General features: G+C 38.9%; 1 protein-coding gene across 1 annotated transcript in view; it reads right to left on the bottom strand.

The window, feature by feature from the left end:
• The window catches only part of ABCA12 (ATP binding cassette subfamily A member 12), a 283,751-nt gene that overhangs the window by 196,571 nt on the left and 66,274 nt on the right, over nucleotides 1-20,906 (bottom strand). Inside the window, exon 3 of the mRNA XM_026002201.2 lies at nucleotides 18,494-18,617. The gene's annotated coding sequence lies outside the window, so the exon portion shown is untranslated. The remainder of the gene's footprint in view (nucleotides 1-18,493; nucleotides 18,618-20,906) is intronic.

Here is a 20,906-nt window from a genome sequence, read left to right as displayed (position 1 = left end):
CTATGCCCAAGATGAGTAAAAGTAGGAGACATGAATCTGTTCTCTCAGTTTATCTCAGTTCCTCTGAGCTTTTCATAGTGTGAGAATCAGATGCACTAAATAAATTCTGGTACTCAGACATGGAAGATAGTTTTCTTACAACATGGCCCTTAAACAGAAGCCAACTCCTTCATCTGGTGCTTAACGGAAGAAAAACTACCTTGTTCCAAAGCTGGAGGAAAAACTGGCTGAGTTGAGTTCAGCTGTGAGATGCTGCGGTGGCCTCCAAATTGGCATCATCCTAAAGGAATTCTGGTAGTAACCGGAACTACAGGCAGTTTTTTCCTTTCTCACTGACTTGAGAACCTAACTCCAATTTAAGATAGAATCCAGCTCTACCAGATTCTAAGCAGTCTCAAGACAGGGGGAAGCCATGAGCACCAGGCTAATCTAGTAAATGAGGAAGTCGATAAGATTTTGGGATGCTATCAGGACAAAAGTCATGGTAAGGATATCGGCTACTCTAATGTATACCTACAACACCATAAATCTGAGACTTCCTCACTTCAAAGACCAGGAGTTCTATGCAGTCAGCAAATAGCAGGAGAGAAGTAAATTCCAAAAAAGGATTCAGATGTAATTCCAATTAAAAATATGACTAAAGGTGTCTTATCTTAAACACAGCAGTCCCAAATTTTAACTTGTGCAATAAAGCAAATGTCTCTTTCTTATTATTTTAAATATTCCCTAGTTGTGTAGAAGTGTGATCTGATGAGTCTTTAGTTGTTTCTGAACACTTCACAGGGCGCTAGAGGGACAAGAGGGCTAGTCTAAAACTATGCATTTGCTTCCTATTTAGCTCGGAATGTGTAGTTCATCATTGTAGGAGCCTGTCTTTGCTTGAAGATGCATCTCTTTTATATATTTTATACATTTTATACATTGATTAACCAGATGTAAGTCAAATGCCTACTCAGGGTCCCTGGGATTTTCCAGATACTGGTTATATAAGTGCAAATACATTAAACTGGAATGAGAAGTATTTTGTTTTACAATGTATTTTTTTAAAGATTTTATTCATTTATTCATCATAGTCACAGACTGAGAGAGAGAGAGGCAGAGACCCAGGCAGAGGGAGAAGCAGGCTCCATGCAGGGAACCTGACGTGGGATTCGATTCTGGGTCTCCAGGATCGCGCCCTGGGCCAAAGGCAGGCGCCAAACTGCTGCGCCACCCAGGGATCCCTTGTTTTACGATGTAAAAGACATTCTTGTGGTTTTAAAAAAAAAGCACATTTCAGTATTCACCTATAAAACCAAAACCCTGGCTATACCAAGTATTGTTAGAGGAGTTTCTGCAACTCTCATACATTGCTGGTGGGCAAGTGAAAATGGTATGAGCATTCTGTAAAACAGTTTGGCAGTTTCTAATAAAATTAAACATATACTTAGCATATAACCCAACAATTCCAGTAGGTATGTGCCCAAGAGAAGTTAAAACTCACATTTACACAGGAATTTGTACATGAATTTAGAGAAGCATTATTTGTAATGGCCAAAAACTCAAACAACTTAAAATGTCCTTTCAGCGGATTAATAAACCGTGGTACATCCATTTGATAGAATACCACTCAGCAATCAGAAGGAATGAACTACACCAGTACTTGCACCAACAGAAATAAATCTCAAAGACATTAAGCTAAGTGAAAGAAATCAGACTCAAAAGATTACTACTGTGTAATTCCAATTAGATGATATTCTGGAAAATGTGAAACTTCAGGGTCAGGAAACAAATCAGTAATTGACAAGAGTCAGGGCAGGGGAAGGGTTTGACTACACAGGGGCAGCTCAACAAAATTTTGGTGTAGAGTATTTTTCTATATCTTAATTGTGATGCTGGTTCTATGACTACGCATTGGTCAGAACTTGCATAATTATACACCCCCCAGAAGCGAATTAAAATTAAACACACACACACACACACACACACACACACACACACACAAAAAGCTCCTAAGGACTTGTTTATCTTTTTTTTTTTTTTTTAAGGACTTGTTTAAAATGAAGAGACTGGCAGATTCACCCAGCAGGTCAACAGTCTGAATTTAGGTGAAAAGGTGGAAGTGGAAGTGGAAGAGTACTAGCAGACTTAAGAAATATGGTGACAGGTGGGGCCCAAGGAAAGGATTGTCAGAAGGGAATTGTCTGTGACACAATCTAGGCATGAGTACAATTATGAAAACTGGAAGCATTTCTTTACTTGAGTCAGCTCCAGTTTATTAAAAAAAAAAATCACATCAGAATTCTGCATTGATTTCTGTCTCCGGAATAGAGGCATGGAAAGAACTTCCCATGTAATAAATGTGTGGAGACAGTGAGCAAAAACAAAATGTGCTTGGAACGGATTTTAAGTGAACTTTTCATTTTCCACAGCATTTCCATACGGTTGTTCCATATGAAAATAATTTTTAATAAAAATATTATACAAACACAACATATTCACAGAAAGAGGCCAATAATTGATTTTTAAAAATCTGTTCTCCCCTTCCCTCACCCTAAGAGTAGTTCTACGAGTCACTGGAGAACTGGCATAGCTAATAAGAGGGGACAAGAAGGAAGTGGATTTCAGATGGCAACAGAATCTGGGAGTCCAGTCTGACTACTGTTGGCTGATTATTCAAAGCAGGTGAATAATTAAGCTTGAAAGGCAGCTTAGAGATCATCTAAGGATCCCTATTGTTTTATAGATGAAAAAGACTGGCCCAGAAATATGAAGTGAACTTCCAGAAGTCTCAGAATTCTTAAATTGTATAATCTAGTCTTCTGCCTCCAAATCTAGTATTTTTTATATTTTTTTATTTTTTCTACAAAACTACAATTTGCTGTTCTTTCCAAAGACAGGAGGACATACACCTAAATGTACAATTTAAACATTCTATGGCACAGTAGGGGAAAATATGTATATTTGGAAATTTTGTTAAAGTGGCAAAATACAATCCTTTCTGTGTCCTTTTACTAATAACTATAATTTTGTAATTTTCAGAACTCAGCCAAATGAAAAAAAAATCTATCATTTTAGTTCCCAGACAGCCTGTCTCTCTCTCTCTCTCCCACCTCCTGTGGGTGGAAAGTTATATCAGTAGAGAAACCAGGCCAGAGGTGTGGGCTCTGTGTCACATTTGCATATGAAAATATATAGCAGGTTGTTCATTTAAATGGGTTACTCCTTGGTTTGTTCCTAAGAAGGTTGCCCTCTGGCCTTAATCTCTCCTATTACCTATGCAACCAAATCTCAATTCTCTGTATGCAGTGATATATTCATTTACCAAAAAGAAAAAAAAAGTGTATTGTCCCTGAAAAAAGGGGAGACAAGGTTCCAACAAATGGAGGAAGGGATTAAAGCCCTCTGAGATGGCCCTGGCCTGTGGATGCTGGCCCCCTGCCTTCAATTTGTGGTTCTTGAGAGACTGCTGAGCTACTGAAGGTGAGAGGAGAGAGAAACAGAGAGACAGAGAAAGAGAGAGAGAGGGAATGAGAGACTCAGTCCAACTAAAAGATAATGGATTTTTTCACTTGGTTGAGAACTGAAAACTACAGTTATTAGTTATTGGACATCGTTCATAGCAGTTTGCAATACATAATTTTGGTTCACTGACCAAATGAATGCATTGCTGGTCAATACAATTTTTCGTTTTGTTTATGGGCTTTTATAAATGTTCCTCATAGTCCTCAGAAATCTTCAAGAAACAAGAATATCATGAAAGGACCAGTCATGTAACAGTAAAATAACAGCATTATCTTTCCAGAATTATCCATTAACGATCCTTGAGTGAACACAGAAAAGTCAACTTGTTAGGTACTTAGAAAAGATTGACATCAGAAAAAATTACATTCTTTTTTTCCCCTCCATCCTCCTAGCTCCATATATATGCATGTTACAAAATTACTGCTGAAACTCTATGAAATAACCAGTAATAATTTACAGTGATGGATGATGTTGTTTTATGAAATTAATCATCAATGGTAGATTTAATGGTGGAAGGGGAAGAACTGGAGATCAAGTTCTGAGATGTTCTTACACATTTCTTTAATTTATACTGTCTGTCTTGCCACAGTAGGATTTAAACTCTACACAAACAGCATCCTTGACTGTCTTGTTCACTGCCATTTTTCTCTAGGATCTAAGGATAACCGAACTTTATTTACAGAAGGGACCAATTAATCAATTAATAAGGCAGAAATCTTTGATCAAGGGAAATTTCAGGTATTTAGTAGGTCTGCATAAAAGATAATAAAAGTAAAAAAATAGTTGGAAAGATTAACTAACATACGAAATGAAAACTAATATTACTATTGTCATGTCAGGGTAAGCATATTTGCTTTGGGATACATTGCACCCCATTTGCTTTAAGATACTAGCGACAGCTGTCTAGGCCAAAAATTTTAATACACATTACATCACTCCAAGTATTAGTAATTCTAAATATGAAATCTCATGACATTTTGACAGAAGGCCACCTACAAATGTGTCTGAATTATACATGCAAACAAACCTGAATTAATATCAAAGGCAAAGAAGATTTTTTCTCAGAGGGCAAGAAGAGAATTCATACCAGTTTATCATTTAATACTTTGGCAAAGGTTTTTGCTGGAAGATTTTTAATGTTCTTTTCAGTATTCAATCAAACAACTGTCTGAAGAGGATGTTGTGATTTGGGTAATAATTTTCTCAAACACATTTACATCCTTAATTTCTTTTTGAACCGAGTCAATCAACATGCCATTTGGGATGCACCTGGAGGCAACTTGTTTGAGGTGGTTTTTTTTTTTTTTTTTCTGTCTTCTGGAAAGTGAAAACTGCGCAACATCCATTTGCACTTGAACTGCCTGTAAATACCTCCCCAAGTCCCTTAGCTGTATGCAGGAGAATAAAGGAAACAGCCACTTTCAGTCAGTGCTTTGTGAGTTCTGTATTTCACCGCCTGTAGAAGAGAATAGAGGATGCACTCCACTCTCTTTGGGGTCACTCTGGAATGGAGAGGAAGAGGTGGTTTTTTACACTTGCCAATGCCTTTCCTTTCTGTCTGTGGCGCCTCCCCTGACAGCCCTGCCTGCACCCAGAAGGGAGGGGAGGGGAGGGGAGGGGAGATGGTTGCCTGAACAGAGTTTCTCCTGGTTTTCCACTTAAGTGGTGAGTGAAAGGTGTGGTATGTATCACACTCTTTACGACTTATTAAGTGTTTACCCCCCAAGTCCTTCTTTTCAACTGTATTACCTCCCTCCCCCTTTAAAGGGAGCATTCCTGGACCTTCAGCCAGGTCTGCTAGCAACAGGCTGCATTCAAAGACTTTGAGCTCCAGTGGGGCGGTTTTGTTTTGTGATGTGGCCATAGTTAATTTTTTTATTTACCTTTTTAAATTTTATTTTTTGTAAGTAATCTCTACTTTATTTTTTAAAATTAATTAATTTATTTATGATAGTCACAGAGAGAGAGAGAGAGAGAGGCAGAGACACAGGCAGAGGGAGAAGCAGGCTCCATGCACCGGGAGCCTGACGTGGGATTCGATCCCGGGTCTCCAGGATAACGCCCTGGGCGAAAGGCAGGCACAAAACCACTGCGCCACCCAGGGATCCCGCCTTTTTAAAATTTATTTTTTTTAATTTTTTTAATAAATTAATTTTTATTGGTGTTCAATTTACCAACATACAGAATAATACCCAGTGCTCATCCCGTCAAGTGTCCCCCTCAGTGCCCATCACCCATTCACCCCCACACCCCCCTCCCCTTCCTCCACCCCTAGTTCGTTTCCCAGAGTTAGGAGTCTTTATGTTCTGTCTCCCTTTCTGATATTTCCCACACATTTCTTCTCCCTTCCCTTATATTCCCTTTCACTATTATTTATATTCCACAAATGAATGAGAACATACACTGTTTGTCCTTCTCCGATTGACTTACTTCACTCAGCATAATACCCTCCAGTTCCAACCATGTTGAAGCAAATGGTGGGTATTTGTCATTTCTAATGGCTGAGGAATATTCCATTGTATACATAGACCACATCTTCTTTATCCATTCATCTTTCGATGGACACCGAGGCTCCTTCCACAGTTTGGCTATTGTGGACATTGCTGCTAGAAACATCGGGGTGCAGGTGTCCTGGCGTTTCATTGCATCTGAGTCTTTGGGGTAAATCCCCAACAGTGCAACTGCTGGGTCGTAGGGCAGGTCTATTTTTAACTCTTTGAGGAACCTCCACACAGTTTTCCAGAGTGGCTGCACCAGTTCACATTCCCACCAACAGTGTAAGAGGGTTCCCCTTTCTCCACATCCTCTCCAACATTTGTGGTTTCCTGCCTTGTTAATTTTCCCCATTCTCACTGGTGTGAGGTGGTATCTCATTGTGGTTCTGATTTGTATTTCCCTGATGGCAAGTGATGCGGAGCATTTTCTCATGTGCATGTTGGCCTCTGTGAGATTTCTCTTCATGTCTTTTGCCCATTTCATGATTGGATTGTTTGTTTCTTTGGTGTTGAGTTTAATAAGTTCTTTATAGATTTTGGAAACTAGCCCTTTATCTGATATGTCATTTGCAAATATCTTCTCCCATTCTGTAGGTTGTCTTTTAGTTTTGTTGACTGTATCCTTTGCTGTGCAAAAGCTTCTTATCTTGATGAAGTCCCAATAGTTCATTTTTGCTTTTGTTTCTCTTGCCTTCATGGATGTATCTTGCAAGAAGTTACTGTGGCTGAGTTCAAAAAGGGTGTTGTCTGTGTTCTCCTCTAGGATTTTGATGGACTCTTGTCTCACATTTAGATCTTTCATCCATTTTGAGTTTATCTTTGTGTATGGTGAAAGAGAGTGGTCCAGTTTCATTCTTCTGCATGTGGATGTCCAATTTTCCCAGCACCATTTATTGAAGAGACTGTCTTTCTTCCAGTGGATAGTCTTTCCTCCTTTATCGAATATTAGTTGAGCATAAAGTTCAGGGTCCACTTCTGGGTTCTCTATTCTGTTCCATTGATCTATGTGTCTGTTTTTGTGCCAGTACCACACTGTCTTGATGACCACAGCTTTGTAGTACAACCTGAAATCTGGCATTGTGATGCCCCCAGCTATGGTTTTCTTTTTTAAAATTCCCCTGGCTATTCGGGGTCTTTTCTGATTCCACACAAATCTTAAAATAATTTGTTCTAACTCTCTGAAGAAAGTCCATGGTATTTTGATAGGGATTGCATTAAACGTGTAAATTGCCCTGGGTAACATTGACATTTTCACAATATTAATTCTGCCAATCCATGGGCATGGAATATTTTTCCATCTCTTTGTGTCTTCCTCAATTTCTTTCAGAAGTGTTCTATAGTTTTTAGGGTATAGATCCTTTACCTCTTTGGTTAGGTTTATTCCTAGGTATCTTATGCTTTTGGGTGCAATTGTAAATGGGATTGACTCCTTAATTTCTCTTTCTTCAGTCTCATTGTTAGTGTATAGAAATGCCATCCTTTTTAAAATTTAAATTCAATTTTCAACATATAGTATAACACCAGTGCTCATCTCATCAAGTGCCCTCCTCAAGGCCCACCACCCAGTCACCCCATTCCCCTACTCGCCCCTCTGCAACCCTTTGTTTCCCAGAGTCAGTAGTCTCTCATGGTTTGTCTCCCTCTCTAATTTTCCCCACTCAGTTCCCCTCCTTTCTTTCTCTTATTATCCCTTTCACTATTTCTTATATTCCCTGTATGAATGTAAGGTGTCAGGATGGCTCAGGCAGGGTGTTCTTCGAGGAGAGAGGGAGGTGAGGGGGCAGGGAGAGGTGGGAATGAGAACAGACACAGTGCCTCAGCTACTGTGTTCATACAGGGGCACCTCGCTGAATGGGGAAAGGACAGGGCTTTGGCTAGGGAAAGAGGAGGGTATTTCAGGTCTACAGAGAACTAAACAGGTCTACGGAGAACAAAAACAAAGATCAGGAAGAGAAATCCGACCACTGGCCCCAAACACTAGGGTTGACATGTGGGATGGTAGTTACGTTGTGACCACAGGAAACAGAAAATGACCACAAAGAAAAATGACCAGGCCTCAACGGAGAAGTTAAGCATTAAAGATGTTAAATCCTTGCTCAACAGAACAGGTCATGGAGTTCCAGGGCAGCAAGTTTCCTGGCCAGTTTTAAATAAAAGAGTGCCAATAAAAGCCCTCAGTGGCAACACATTTGGGACTCCTCTCGCTCCAGAGAGCTTTTGGTTTCTCTGTTCTCACCTTCACTTAATAAAATATCACTTCACCCTTCTGTGTCTGCAAGATTCATTCTTTGACTCCATGAGACATGAACCCTGTAATGTCATCACTCATCATTTCATTCAAGAAGCTTTGCTATATGCACCATGCCCACCTTTCCATGCCCATCTCCCTCAGCCCACGGATACTATTTTCAAGTTCAGCCAGCTCAGAACAATCTCTCTCTCAGGAGGATGCTCGGCATTTATCTCACGCCTGTGCCTTTTTTCACACTTGTTCCCCCACCACCACCACCCAGTCACACCCAATCTATCTCAGCCTCCTCGAATCCTATTCATTCTGCAAAAGTCATTGCAAATCTACCCAAACCCTTTATTTCCGATCCCCTATCCAGATATAACAAGATGTCAACTGGATTATTTTTTACAGCTATGTGAGAAAATGCTTGGCTAAACTTCTTGAGACATGGGGCACAATCCCAAGAAACAAAATGATGGTTATCCTGTTCTTTCAAAGAAAGGAAAGAGAAAGATTTCTAGTAAGAGATGAGATAAAGGCCTTGCAGGGAAGCTGCCAGTGGAGATATCAGGTGGCTGCATAGCTACAGATATTTTAAGAATGGAGAAGACCAACTGAAGATTAAAGTTGCTTACATGGTGTAAGAGTTGGTTTTTTTGGCAACTTGACTAAGTTCTGGTACCCCCACTATTAACCAAACACTAGTCTAGGTGTTGCTTGTAAATGTGGATAACATCTATAATCAGCTAACTTTAAATAAAGGAGATTACTTTTATTAGTGTGGTTGGGCTTTATCCAATCAGTTGAAGGCTTTAAGAACAAAAAACAGGTTTCCTGGAAAAGAAATCCTGTCTCAAGATTGCAAAATTAAGTCCTGCCTGGGCTCCAGCCTATGTGTGTGTGCGTGTGTACACACACACACACACACACACACACACACACAGACACACAGAATGTATATACATATATATGTTATATTTATATATATAAATATATTATATATATAAATATATTACATATACATAATACATATACTATATATATATATAACATAGGGAACCTGAAAGAACTCTAGTTTAGAAAGTCTCCATCTCTTCTGGTTTTCTGTTAGGCCTCATTTATTCATGTTCTATATTTTGCTTCTGAATAAGCCAAAGAAGCTATGCTCCCACTTCAAGGAGAGAAAAAAGGAAGTTAATCATTCTCTGAGTTTTGTCATAGACCCTGATACCCAGTAACATCTAAGAAGAGATGGATCCCAAACACATTCCAGGACATTAGCTTTGAAGAAACCCTAGCTGACACTAGCATCAATATCCCCTACCTACAGTGATTTATGGGTTGACACCTATTGTTCACCTGACACTCACCTTCAATCAGACTCTATACTGGATTCCTGAAGGAACACATACCCTGGGCCCCTTTCTAATATAAATCCCTAACTCAACACAATGATGATATGTATTCTCCTTTCCTATCCAAGTCTCCCGGACTCTCCGTCTGCTATTCTTTACCTGTCACCCATGTTATTCAATAAACTCTGCTTTCACCTTCTCTGGCCCATGTTTGATTTCTAACCTGCATGAAGTCAAGGATCCTCTTGGTTAGTCCTATGGGATGCTCTTCCACATCCTGGGACCCAGCCTACCTCCATCATACACAATGTATGTATATTTACTATGTATAATTGCACACATACGTATGTAACATTTATACACATGCAAATATAATATGTACAACACAAGTGTATATACTTTTATACTTATATATGACATATATACATATGCAATCAACCCTTATTATTGGTGATTTTGTGTTAACTAATTTGCCTACTCACTAAAATTATTAGTAACCCCCAAACCAATACTCAAGATGGTTTTGCAATCACTCACAGATGTCGTGCACAGAATAATGAAAAGTCTAAGTTGTCCAATGTGCACATTTTCATCTGAGGTCAAACAGGCAAATCTCTGCCTTCTTTTAGCTCTCACAACTGTAAATAAATATCCTTTTAATGGTCGAGTTAGTATCATATTTTTGTGCTTTTTGTTGATTTTTCTGTTTAAAATGCCCCCCCACCCTCCCCAGCCCAGAGTGATAAAGTGCTGTCTTATGTTTCCAAGTTCAGGGAGGCTATGATATGCCTTGTGGAGAAAAAACATGTGTTAGGCATGAGTTGAGTTCAGGGTTAATGATTCTGATGTTATTGAATAAGGTGTCTTTAGAATAGAAACACACATGAAACAAGGTTATGTGTTGATCATTGAGGAAAATGTTGCCAGGAGTGGCTCCAGGAACCCAATCCTGTATTTCCTCTAGGACCAACGGTTCAGTACTTGCTAATTCAGTGTTCGCAGGAACTAACAGAACATAACCACTGTGATTTGTGAATAACAAGAGTCAACTCTAAGTACATATGCATAAATATATGTGTAGATCTATATAACTATCTTTTATTGGTTCTACCTCTCTGAAGAACCCTGGTTGATACACATGGCTACCATCACCAATTGTCCTCAGTGTTCCCAGGAAAAACTGGTAGAGGATGGAGGAAGCAAGAAAGAGAATGGGAAGCCAGGCACAGAAGCAATTTCAGAAGAAGTCCCCTCCCTCTGTCACTGGCTGTAGTCTCTCCATAGTACATAAATGCCCATGTACTTTTCACCCTGGTGGAATGCAGGGCCAAGCCTGCTGGAGTGAAGTAGCTTCAAGCTAGAGGATATAGAAGGAAGTGACCAATAGCTCTCAAGATGACACCAGAAAAAAGGGAATCACCCTCTGTCTTTGTAAACCTCACCCCTAGCACCTTGACAAGTGCCTGGTGTAAATGCTAAATAAATGCTGAACACATAAATGATCCATCCTGCTGCATCTCACTCAGATTCGCATGTACAAACAAGGCACAAAATTCACCATTCTCAGGACTATACTTTTTCATGTTGCTCTAGATCACAGCTGTTGAAAATATTCGTGACAGGGTAAAGTTTTGAAAATATCTTCATGGCTACTTGACAGATAATTTCTTTTATAGAACTATATGATAAAACTAAAGTTGTTAGTCTTTTGCCAGAAAATTTTGACAGCTTATCCTAACAAGACAGGGAAGAAGCCATATATGATCAATACAACTTAGAGAAATACAAAATGTACACTGCCAAATCAGAAAACCCCTCCAATCTCTCTCACTCTCTCGGTCTTTCTCCTCCTTTCACATGTGTGCAGACGCACACACACACACACACGAAAAGTTACTATTTGTATAAAAAATTTTCTACACTCACCATGAAATTCAAATGTAAGTAGGTAAATAAATAAATATCAAGATATCAGGCCAATCTGATATTAAGTGCTATTAAGTGTAGTTTTCTATAAGGTGTCTGCAAAGTAGAGAAAGAGATTTGTGTGTAAAATGCGATATCTATAGGGATAGCATCTAGAGTGATACCTGCCTTTTGGAAGAGTCACAGAGCACAGAAGTCATGCTGCTTCTTCAAATGCTATGGATACATTTTGGGGCAGGCAAGAAGAGCTAGGTTACTCCATCAGGCGGTGGAGCTGCTCAACTCTCAGGGATAAGTCCCTATCACCAATAGAATCTTTTTTTTTTTTTTTTTTTTTTTTATGATAGTCACACAGAGAGAGAGAGAGAAAGAGGCAGAGACATAGGCAGAGGGAGAAGCAGGCTCCATGCACCGGGAGCCCGACGTGGGATTCGATCCCCGGTTTCCAAGATCGCGCCCTGGGCCAAAGGCAGGCGCCAAACTGCTGCGCCACCCAGGGATCCCTCACCAATAGAATCTGATCCTAACTCCTTAGCATAGCAGGTAAGATCTTTCACCAGTGGTCCCCAACCTGTCTCTCCAGGTATGTTTCCTGTCCCTCTCCCACTCAATAGAGCTCACAATGGGGCCACCCAAATTATTCATGCTTCTTCCAGGGGAATGTGCCATGCTCCGGCATGCCTGTGTATCTTTCTCCTTCTTGTTTCTTCTGCCAGGCATATCCTTGCCCTTATGGCAAACTCTTACTCATTCTTCAGAAACCACCTCAAATAAGCTGTGAAGCAACCCCTGATCCTCTTACGTCCAAGTAAGTAAGTCAAGCTTACCTCTGTGCTCCCACAGTCCCTTGCATATCCCACCTGGTGGAACTTTTAGCATATTGCATTTTAACTATATGGTGTCTGAGCTCTCTAAGGACTATATCTTATTTATCTTTGTCGCTTTTTGCACTGCACAGGACAAGTTTTCAACAAATTAATCATGGATAACTACTATTTTAGTAACAGTGATGATATGAAATCTTTGGACAACTGTAGATAGTAGGTGAATTATCTGTTATTTTAAGGATACTTAAGAGCACAATCGGGCAAATAAATAAAAATCAATAGCAATCAATCAATCAAAAAAGTCTCGTCTAGGAGGAAATTAGCACTAAAGGGTAAACTCCAAAAAGAGTGGAGAATGAGGGTGCCTGGGTGGCTCAGTCACTTAAGTGTCTGCCTTTGGCTCAGGTCATGATCCTGGAATCCTGGGATTAAGCCCCACATTAAGCCCCACATCGAGCCCCACATTGGGCTCCCTGCTCGGTGAGGAGTATGCTTCTCATTCTGCCCCTCACCCTGCTCATGCACTCTCTCTCTCAAAAAAAAAATAAAATAAAAATAAAATCTTAAAAAAAAAGAGTGGAGAATAATATAATAAAAATATTGATGTAGGTACTTAAATATATTAAAAGTTTTGTCAAAATGGAAATTTGGAATGAAGGTATAACCTGAAATTTGGACAAGAAATTATTTCCCAGAATTGAGCAGATGCTAGAGGGTGAGGCCAGTACCTGGAAATGGAAAGGAGCATAACCTGACCTAGATCCTATCTGGAGAAAACTGTGTGAGGATAGGGGAGGATTCTAGTCAAATGGTCAGTGCCTGGGAACTTCAACATGAGATTAAGGGTAGGTGTTCCAGTAAAAGCCTGGAAATGGGTAGTGTAGAGCGGGCAATAATCAGAAGTTAGCCAGGCAAGTGGCTGAAAGACATCAGGAATCTCTAGAAACAGGGCCCCAGGCCTGAGTCTACAAGGCAAGAGGAGGACTCTAGGTCCTTATAAAGGCTGACAACGCAGTCCTAGTGAGGCGGGAGTACCAAGCATGCTATCAAAACAGAAACTGTGGCAAAAAGTAAGGAGACAAGAATATAAACTCTGGAATTAGGATCCATGATGGAAGTTTTATCGAAGCACAAGCCTCAATATGTTTACCTACTCAGGGCACATTGCCAACTTAGAAGTGACAGCCATGTTAGTGAGATGCTTAATTATTGGAGCTCCTCACCAGGGGCTTCTACTAGGGTTCCCCCAACCAAAAATAAGATTGGTCCCAGCCACAGCTGGACTAAACATGCTTTGGAGAATTGGGAATTTAGGTGAAGGAAAAGAGAAGAGGCAGGGAGCCAAAAAGGTCAGCATAGATTTCAAAGGAAGGTGATAAGGGCACTTGCAGGGAAGGCTGGTTGATTTCTTCATCATGCTAATGAATATTTAAAATATGCAAATATCAGCAAATATGATGTGTGATGAAAGGAAGGAAGGAGGTCGAATCTGCCAGATGAAGTCAAGAGCTTGAAGAGCAAAGAGGCTTTGAGTTGTTGAAAAATGGGAAGGAGAAAGAAGTGCTTCAAAGAAAAGATGAGTTGATTCATAGTTAAGCAGCTCTGAAATGTTACATCAAGGACTCTAGAGAAGAGAAGAGGAGGTGAGAAAAAAATCAAGGGCCGAATTTACAGAAAAGGACCCTAGGACAAACAGAACAGCTTATTTTGACACCACTTTATGCCCCAGTAGATAATTTGATCCCATATAAGTTACGTTAACCAGGATTATATAAATGTAATCAATTTTCATCACGAAAATATTTTCTGGAGCTTATGCCATTAAGCCAAGTTGATTCTTTCATAAATTTTCTATACAGGGCAGTTAATTTTTTTTTAATTTTTATATTTAATGTAACTGAAATTACTTTCATTGAAATTGATTTTTTTTCCAACTTAAGTATTATTCTCAAGCTATGATTATTCTATTGGATTTCTTGAAAACATCATATTTTCCTAATTATAGCTTCTGCTATTATGATTTTTATTTAGAAGCTCTTCTAACAAACTCAATTTCCCCAGGTCAAATTTGACATGTCTAAATTTTGTTAAGATTCTGATAACAGATTTTATTCTGGTATCAGATTTTAGTGATTCATAAACATTATTACATGAAGTTTTAGCTCTTTGAGTTTTATTTTATGATGACTACTTACACTAACTCTCATTTTGTGTAATCTTTCCCAATATGCTTCTTCCAAAGAATTTTAATCTTTTAACCATTTTTATAATGTATAGCTTTTATCATTTTAAGTCTTATTTTGGGATATTTTGGCCAAAAATATTTATTACGATATTTACAAAACGGAGTACTCTGTAGAAACTAACAAAAAAGAACAAGGTCTCTACAAACTGCTACTATTGTGAAAGAGCAAAAAAAAATATATATATATATATATATATGCATATATGCTTTTGCATAAGAAAAAAGAAATACTCATTATATACATAAACATACACATATTTATACTAATTTTGGAAAAAGAAACACAGGGTCAATAAACCAGAAACTAATGGCAAAGACTATTTATATGAATGGGTAAACAGGAGTGAGACTTCTCTGAGTATGCATTTTTATATACTTTTCAGTTCTGAAACATATCTATGTATTGCCTATTCAAAACCTAAAATAAAAAGAGACTGAAAAAAAATCAATGCCCATAATAAATCTAAACAGTAACAAATGAATCTAACAAATAATCACTCACAAAAATATTCATTAGTTTGTATTTAATTACAAGGTTATTTATTAGAAAATTAGGAGTCATTTTTTTTTCAGATGGTCTACTAATATTTGGTGAATTCAGTTCTCTTGCATGCATCTGTTCACTTTGTGGGGCTAGATGCTAATTATTCATTGCTATTGGTAGAAAAGCAGAAGGGAGAGTATAAAATGTAAAAGTCCTTTAGCAACAGATAGTTGACCTCAGCAAATGTCTCCAAAAAGGATCTATGTTCTCATAAGGAGGAGAATGACCAGCCCAAGATTTCCCCCAAACGGAATAAGTAAAATGGCAGGGTGGTGGGGTTGGTGATTCACTTGGTACCCAACCGGGAAAAATCTCTGAGGTTTGAAGGATATATTAGCTTTGATCTTAGGCATAGCCAATGAAATTTATTAGCAACAAAAAGGAGCAATGTTATGAAACTATAATAAAGACAAAAAAGTAGAGTCATTTTTAGTTTCAAGAATAAGATGGGGAAAAAAGACAACACTCTGACTTCAATAGCAAAGACCTAGGGCAGCCTGGGTGGCTCAGTGGTTTAGTGCGTCTTCAGCCCAGAGCATGATCCTGGAGACCCAGGATTGAGTCCCACGTGGGGCTCCCTGCATGGAGCCTGCTTCTCCCTCTGCCTGTGTCTCTGCCAATCTCTCTCTATCTCATGAATAAATAAATAAAATCTTTAAAAATAAATAGCAAAGACCTTACGAAGGGGTCTCCTAAGGACTTGGGGGAAGGAGTCACAGTGGCTAGAAGGGACTTCCTGGGGTTTTGTGTCTAGTCCAGGCTGTACAATCTTCTTATGAAAGAAGACAAGCACACTTGGTCTCATAAAACCTCAAATGACTTGGTATGGAGGGAAATCACAGTGAATGAACAAGGTGGGACTGCTCATTTCTGGATGGTCTCTGAGAGAGAAATGCCCTGTTTCTCACCAAGCGCTATCTGTGAAAGATTAACACTGCCAAGAGGGGCCTGGCCCGTTGGCTAAAGGGAGTTACCAGGTGAGAATTAGGTAAGAAGAAAGGTAGATTCTCTTACAAGAAGATCCCCAAATTTTGTGCAAGATCTAGGGTTCAAGGATCCTCTACACAGCCCCATTTTTTACATATTAGCCTTTATTTTAGCTTCATCTCTAAATGCAAAGTTGAGTGCAAATTTCCACATTTTAGGCTTTTTTTGCAGGACTTTTGACTACTATCAATATTTTCATGCAATGGCCCTCTCTTGAACTTCACAGGTATTGATTTTAAATTTATTCCATAATAAAGCTCCTACCTGTAGAGGATCAACTATATTATTATTTCAGTTTTAATCAGAGAATTGTGTAAATAGTGCCTGGCTTGCACTGGAACATGGATTTCTGCTTTCTTCTAAAGTTTCAAACTACAAAATAGCCACACTCTCTGGATCCTTTCTAATGGTTTCATCCATTGTGGCCACTTCTCTCTACAGCCTTTCACATTCACAAGCTAGTTTTTGTTTTTGTTTTTAACACAATACTGGTGATTGGCTGTCTAGCAGGCAAAGTTATGTTCATGCTGTAAACGTTAATTTAGAAGTTCAGACAGGGCCTGTACATGCCAAATTGCTGGAATAAAAAAAGTACTGAGCAGTCTAAAATGTCTCAGTATCTTTAATTAGCCTGCAGACATATTTCACTGAACAGTTTATTATATATAACTGGATGCTCCACTCTTGTTCAAATTCTTGCCTTTAATACCAGATACTTTAGGGATAGTTAACAAATCACATATTGAAAAAAATGACCTCGTGTGCCAATCATTTTACCTTCTACCTCTTTAAGAATTAAAACAATTATATTTAACCCTTAGGCAAACAATAAAATGCATTAAAGACTATGGAGCAATATGTGCAATCAAGCTCAACTATTATATTTTACATATAATTAGTACAGCACTTCAAAAATACCATGAGCCAAAATGTAGTAAAAAATCAGAAAGAGAGAGATATGGAGAGATAATTTGGTTCTGGAAGATTTCACAATCAGCTTGGTTGATCCAAAATGAAATATTCTTTATATCCTAACTTCTAAAATTCTATTCCTACCATCTTAAAAAGAAAGTGATTAACAACAGCATAATTAACAATAGTTTATGGGTTATCTAGACTTCTTTGGCCTTTCTTTTTTCAGCCTACTGCCAGCCTTTTATTGATATATGACTATTTGCTAACTTCCACTGAAAGTGATTTAAAATCCATATCATGGAGAAGAGCCAAAGAGAAGAGTAAGATTAATGTGAGCCGGCACCTTCCCCACGCAGATGCTCCCTGCCTCCTACAGAGTCAAGAGGAAGAGAGATGTGTGGGTGGCCTGGAGCCAGCAAAGAGGTACACAGAAGCACAGGTATAAAGAAAAAAGCAGGTAGCCACCCAGAACTGAGCAAGAAATGCTGCAGTGATGGGCAGTGTAAGGAAATTCTCTTCAAGTGCAAACAGGGCATTCATACAGTATTTGATGGAAGAGGGCTCAGAAGTCATCACTGTGAAAAATTATGCAGTGATGTTAACCCACAGGTTTGGTTGTATATTAGAAATCACATCAAAAAGAAAAAGTATTGTGAGAGGTATTTCATATTCTCATCAACGTTCTAAACATCAGAATTTTTTTTTTTTTTTTGGATGACAAGTGTAAACTAATCTGAATAGGTGCTCTGGACAAATTCTTTGATGCTTTAAGTTCTGCAGCAGTCCCCAAGGCAAAAAACAAACAAACAAACAAAAAAACCCAAAAAAACATTATTACTCTTGCCCCAATTTTTTTACAAATGCGAACATTTCACCACATGCTCTATGGCCATGTCTTCTTGCCCACTGGGTAGATAGATGTGAGTGTGAGAAAATTTTGAAATGAGACCAATAACTAGCATGAGCATAAGGGATCCATCATAGTGTTTTATGGGTGTAAGTTTCTTTTTACTTTGAGAATCCATTTTTAAGAAAGTAACCAGCAAATAACACTTTGAGTATAAATGGCCAATCTGGCCTATGCTTTTTAACTCTTCTCAACCTTTTTCTACCCTACAGTCTTGCCTCCAGATGCCACGTACAGTGTGTCTGTGCTCCAGGCAGAGAGAGAGTCCGTCAACCTGTCAACATCACCTCCAAGTAAGAGAGCACACCCAGCATGAAGACTGATAAACCCCAATGGGAACCCTAGATCTTGTTTTACCATGAGTTTATATTCATGCCTTATACAACCAAAACAACAAACTGCCTTGTTTCAAAGTCTGGATTCCTGGATGTGGGTGTCACTGTATAATCTCATCTACAACTCCTCTTTGACTAGTGTATTAAGAAGAAACTGTTCCTCCCTCCTATTGTAATAATGAATTTTTACTCAAGGTTTCAGCTGACTTGTTATCCTTACCTTATGTTTGTGGTTCTGTTCTCTTCTCTTCATCAAACGTTGGCCTGAGGCAGAGTCTAGAGGGTGGAAGCTCTCAGACAAATCAATAGACTGGTTAAAGGCCATCTCCGGCTTTGAAGTTTACCTAGGAAAAGAATGGCATCCTTTATTGTTTCTGATTCCCTGAAGACCAAAATACTTGGAGATGAAGAGGGAAAAAATGCAGTGAAAGAGAAGTAAAGGGCCAGAGTACACAAAGTAACTACTGGAACTTGGGGCTTGATTCAAGCCCTAGATCAGCAATTAATTAGTCCAGTACTCTCTGGCTAAGTCTATGAACACAATAAAATGTTTCCTTAGATCATTAAGTTCTGGGATAGTTTGTTATACAATAATAGTAAGCAGAACACCTTCCAAACCACTACAGGTATTATTCAAGATATATTCAAGTTCATGGAAAAGTCGGAATAGTACAACCGAGAGCAAGCAACCCGTGAGAACTGTGAGAGTACACACCGGCTGAAAATAGCCCAGCCCACCACACTTTCTTCCCAACTTTCATCATCCTGGAGTTGATAATCATTTCCTTGTCTTTTTTTTTTTTTTTTTAAGAGTGGCCTTACAAACCTTAAAGACATCCTTTAACAATATGGCTTCTTTTTGTCGGTTTAAACTTTATATAAATGGAATCATACTATGCATTCTCTGTGCCTTACTTCTTTTGCTCAATATTAGCCTTATTGAAGTAGCTTGCTTTTTAAAAAGTCAGATAACCTTCTCAAAGCAGAATGGTATAGAAAAACTGAGTCCAACTGAGGCCCACAGAGTCTACATGATGGGTAAAATTTCAGTTTTTTTCCTTCTGAAGGTTCTTTCATGGCTTCCTTTATTCTAGCCTGCCTTCATCCATTCAATACACATTTACTCAGTGCCTAACTTGAGCCATGCTCTCTGATCAAGACTTTGGAGAGACAGCCAGATTAATATAAAGTTACGTGCCTTCAGGTGCTTATATTTTAGTAGAGGGAGATAGATAATAATCAGACAAACTGATTTATAGATGATGGAGTGTAAGTGGAAAAGAGGAAGGGGGGGAGAAAAAGGAGGATAAAAGAAAAGGAAGGGAAAGGAAAAATCAGAATAAGAGTTTATGCTTATAGAGAGTGACAGAAAGGGAGATTGTCCCTCTCATTCCCAGCCATGGTTCACCTTTTAGATCCCCCTGGCAATCATCTCACAATTGCCTTTTCAATCTCAATTCTCCACACATGGGATCCCAAACTCTTTCATCTCAAAGCTTCACTCCTCTCTCATTAGGAAAAGAAAACTCCTCTCCTTCTTGAATTTTGCCAGCATTGGAGCCTTGATATTCAACCAAATACTAAAGCAGTCTTTCCTTTCTTAAGAGTTTCCAGGCTCTAAGGAAGGGTAAGTGTGTTCTGCTTCCTTGAGGTAGGAAGATGTTGAACCATCAAAGGCCACAGTTGGGTCCCTCCCTAGTCACTCCAAGGCAAACACATCTCACTAAAGCAAACATTAATTTTCTTCTAAAAACAACACAGTTTAGTCTCCTATGAGGAAATCATGTTTCTCTTTGTAACATGGCTTTGACTGCCCTGCTTGTAAAATAACACCCCAGGACTCATGATAAGAAGCATGTGACTTACTTCCTGGAGCTGTTTGAATTCCAAACTTCCTTGAGAACGGACGGAAAAATCTCCAAGTATTTTCAGATAGCCCCTGGGAAAAGAGGTCTCAATTTATCTCCCCACAACCTTACGTGAAAAACTTGGACATAATTCTAAATGCAAAAGAGATGAAAGGATTTTTTTTTTAATTAGGGGGACAGGAATCACCACAGCTTAACTTTGGGATGAATCTTAGAACAATGACAAGATGTGATATTAATAATAGTACTAACAACAACAATAATAGTAAAGGAGTAGTCAGAAAATGACTTCAGGTTTCTAGATAAGAAGCAATGAGCTCTGAAGTAGTGAGAATTCAGTAGGAAAAGTCAGAGACTGATTCAAGGCATGGTACACGAAGAAGTTGCAGAGCTTGGCAACAAATAAAATAGTACGGCACTGAGAGATGCCAATTTTTCAGGTTTGGGGACCATATGAAAAAGAATGAGGGACAAAGAAAGAAGAGGAGGATCAGGGCCAGGGTGGTGGAACAAGACAGGAGAAGAAAGTCAGCTATGAATATGTGAAGTCTCGGATGCTCATACACATCCTATACTGTGTCAAAGTTCCTCAACCCTTGAGTAAAGAAAGACTTCTCAGAAGCAATTTGGAAAGAAGTTAAAAATATGGGCCCTGGAATTAGGCAGATGTTGGTTTCAATCTTGCCTCCACTCCTCGGGTTGGTGCCTTTTGGCAAGCTACTTTCTCTACTCAGCACCTTCATCTGTAAAATGGAGTTAACAGTG

Source organism: Vulpes vulpes, chromosome 16, assembly GCF_048418805.1.
Source record: "Vulpes vulpes isolate BD-2025 chromosome 16, VulVul3, whole genome shotgun sequence".
Lineage (NCBI taxonomy): Eukaryota > Metazoa > Chordata > Mammalia > Carnivora > Canidae > Vulpes > Vulpes vulpes.
The sequence above is the reverse complement of the archived record's forward strand: the minus strand, read 5'-3'. Positions and strand labels throughout refer to the sequence as shown.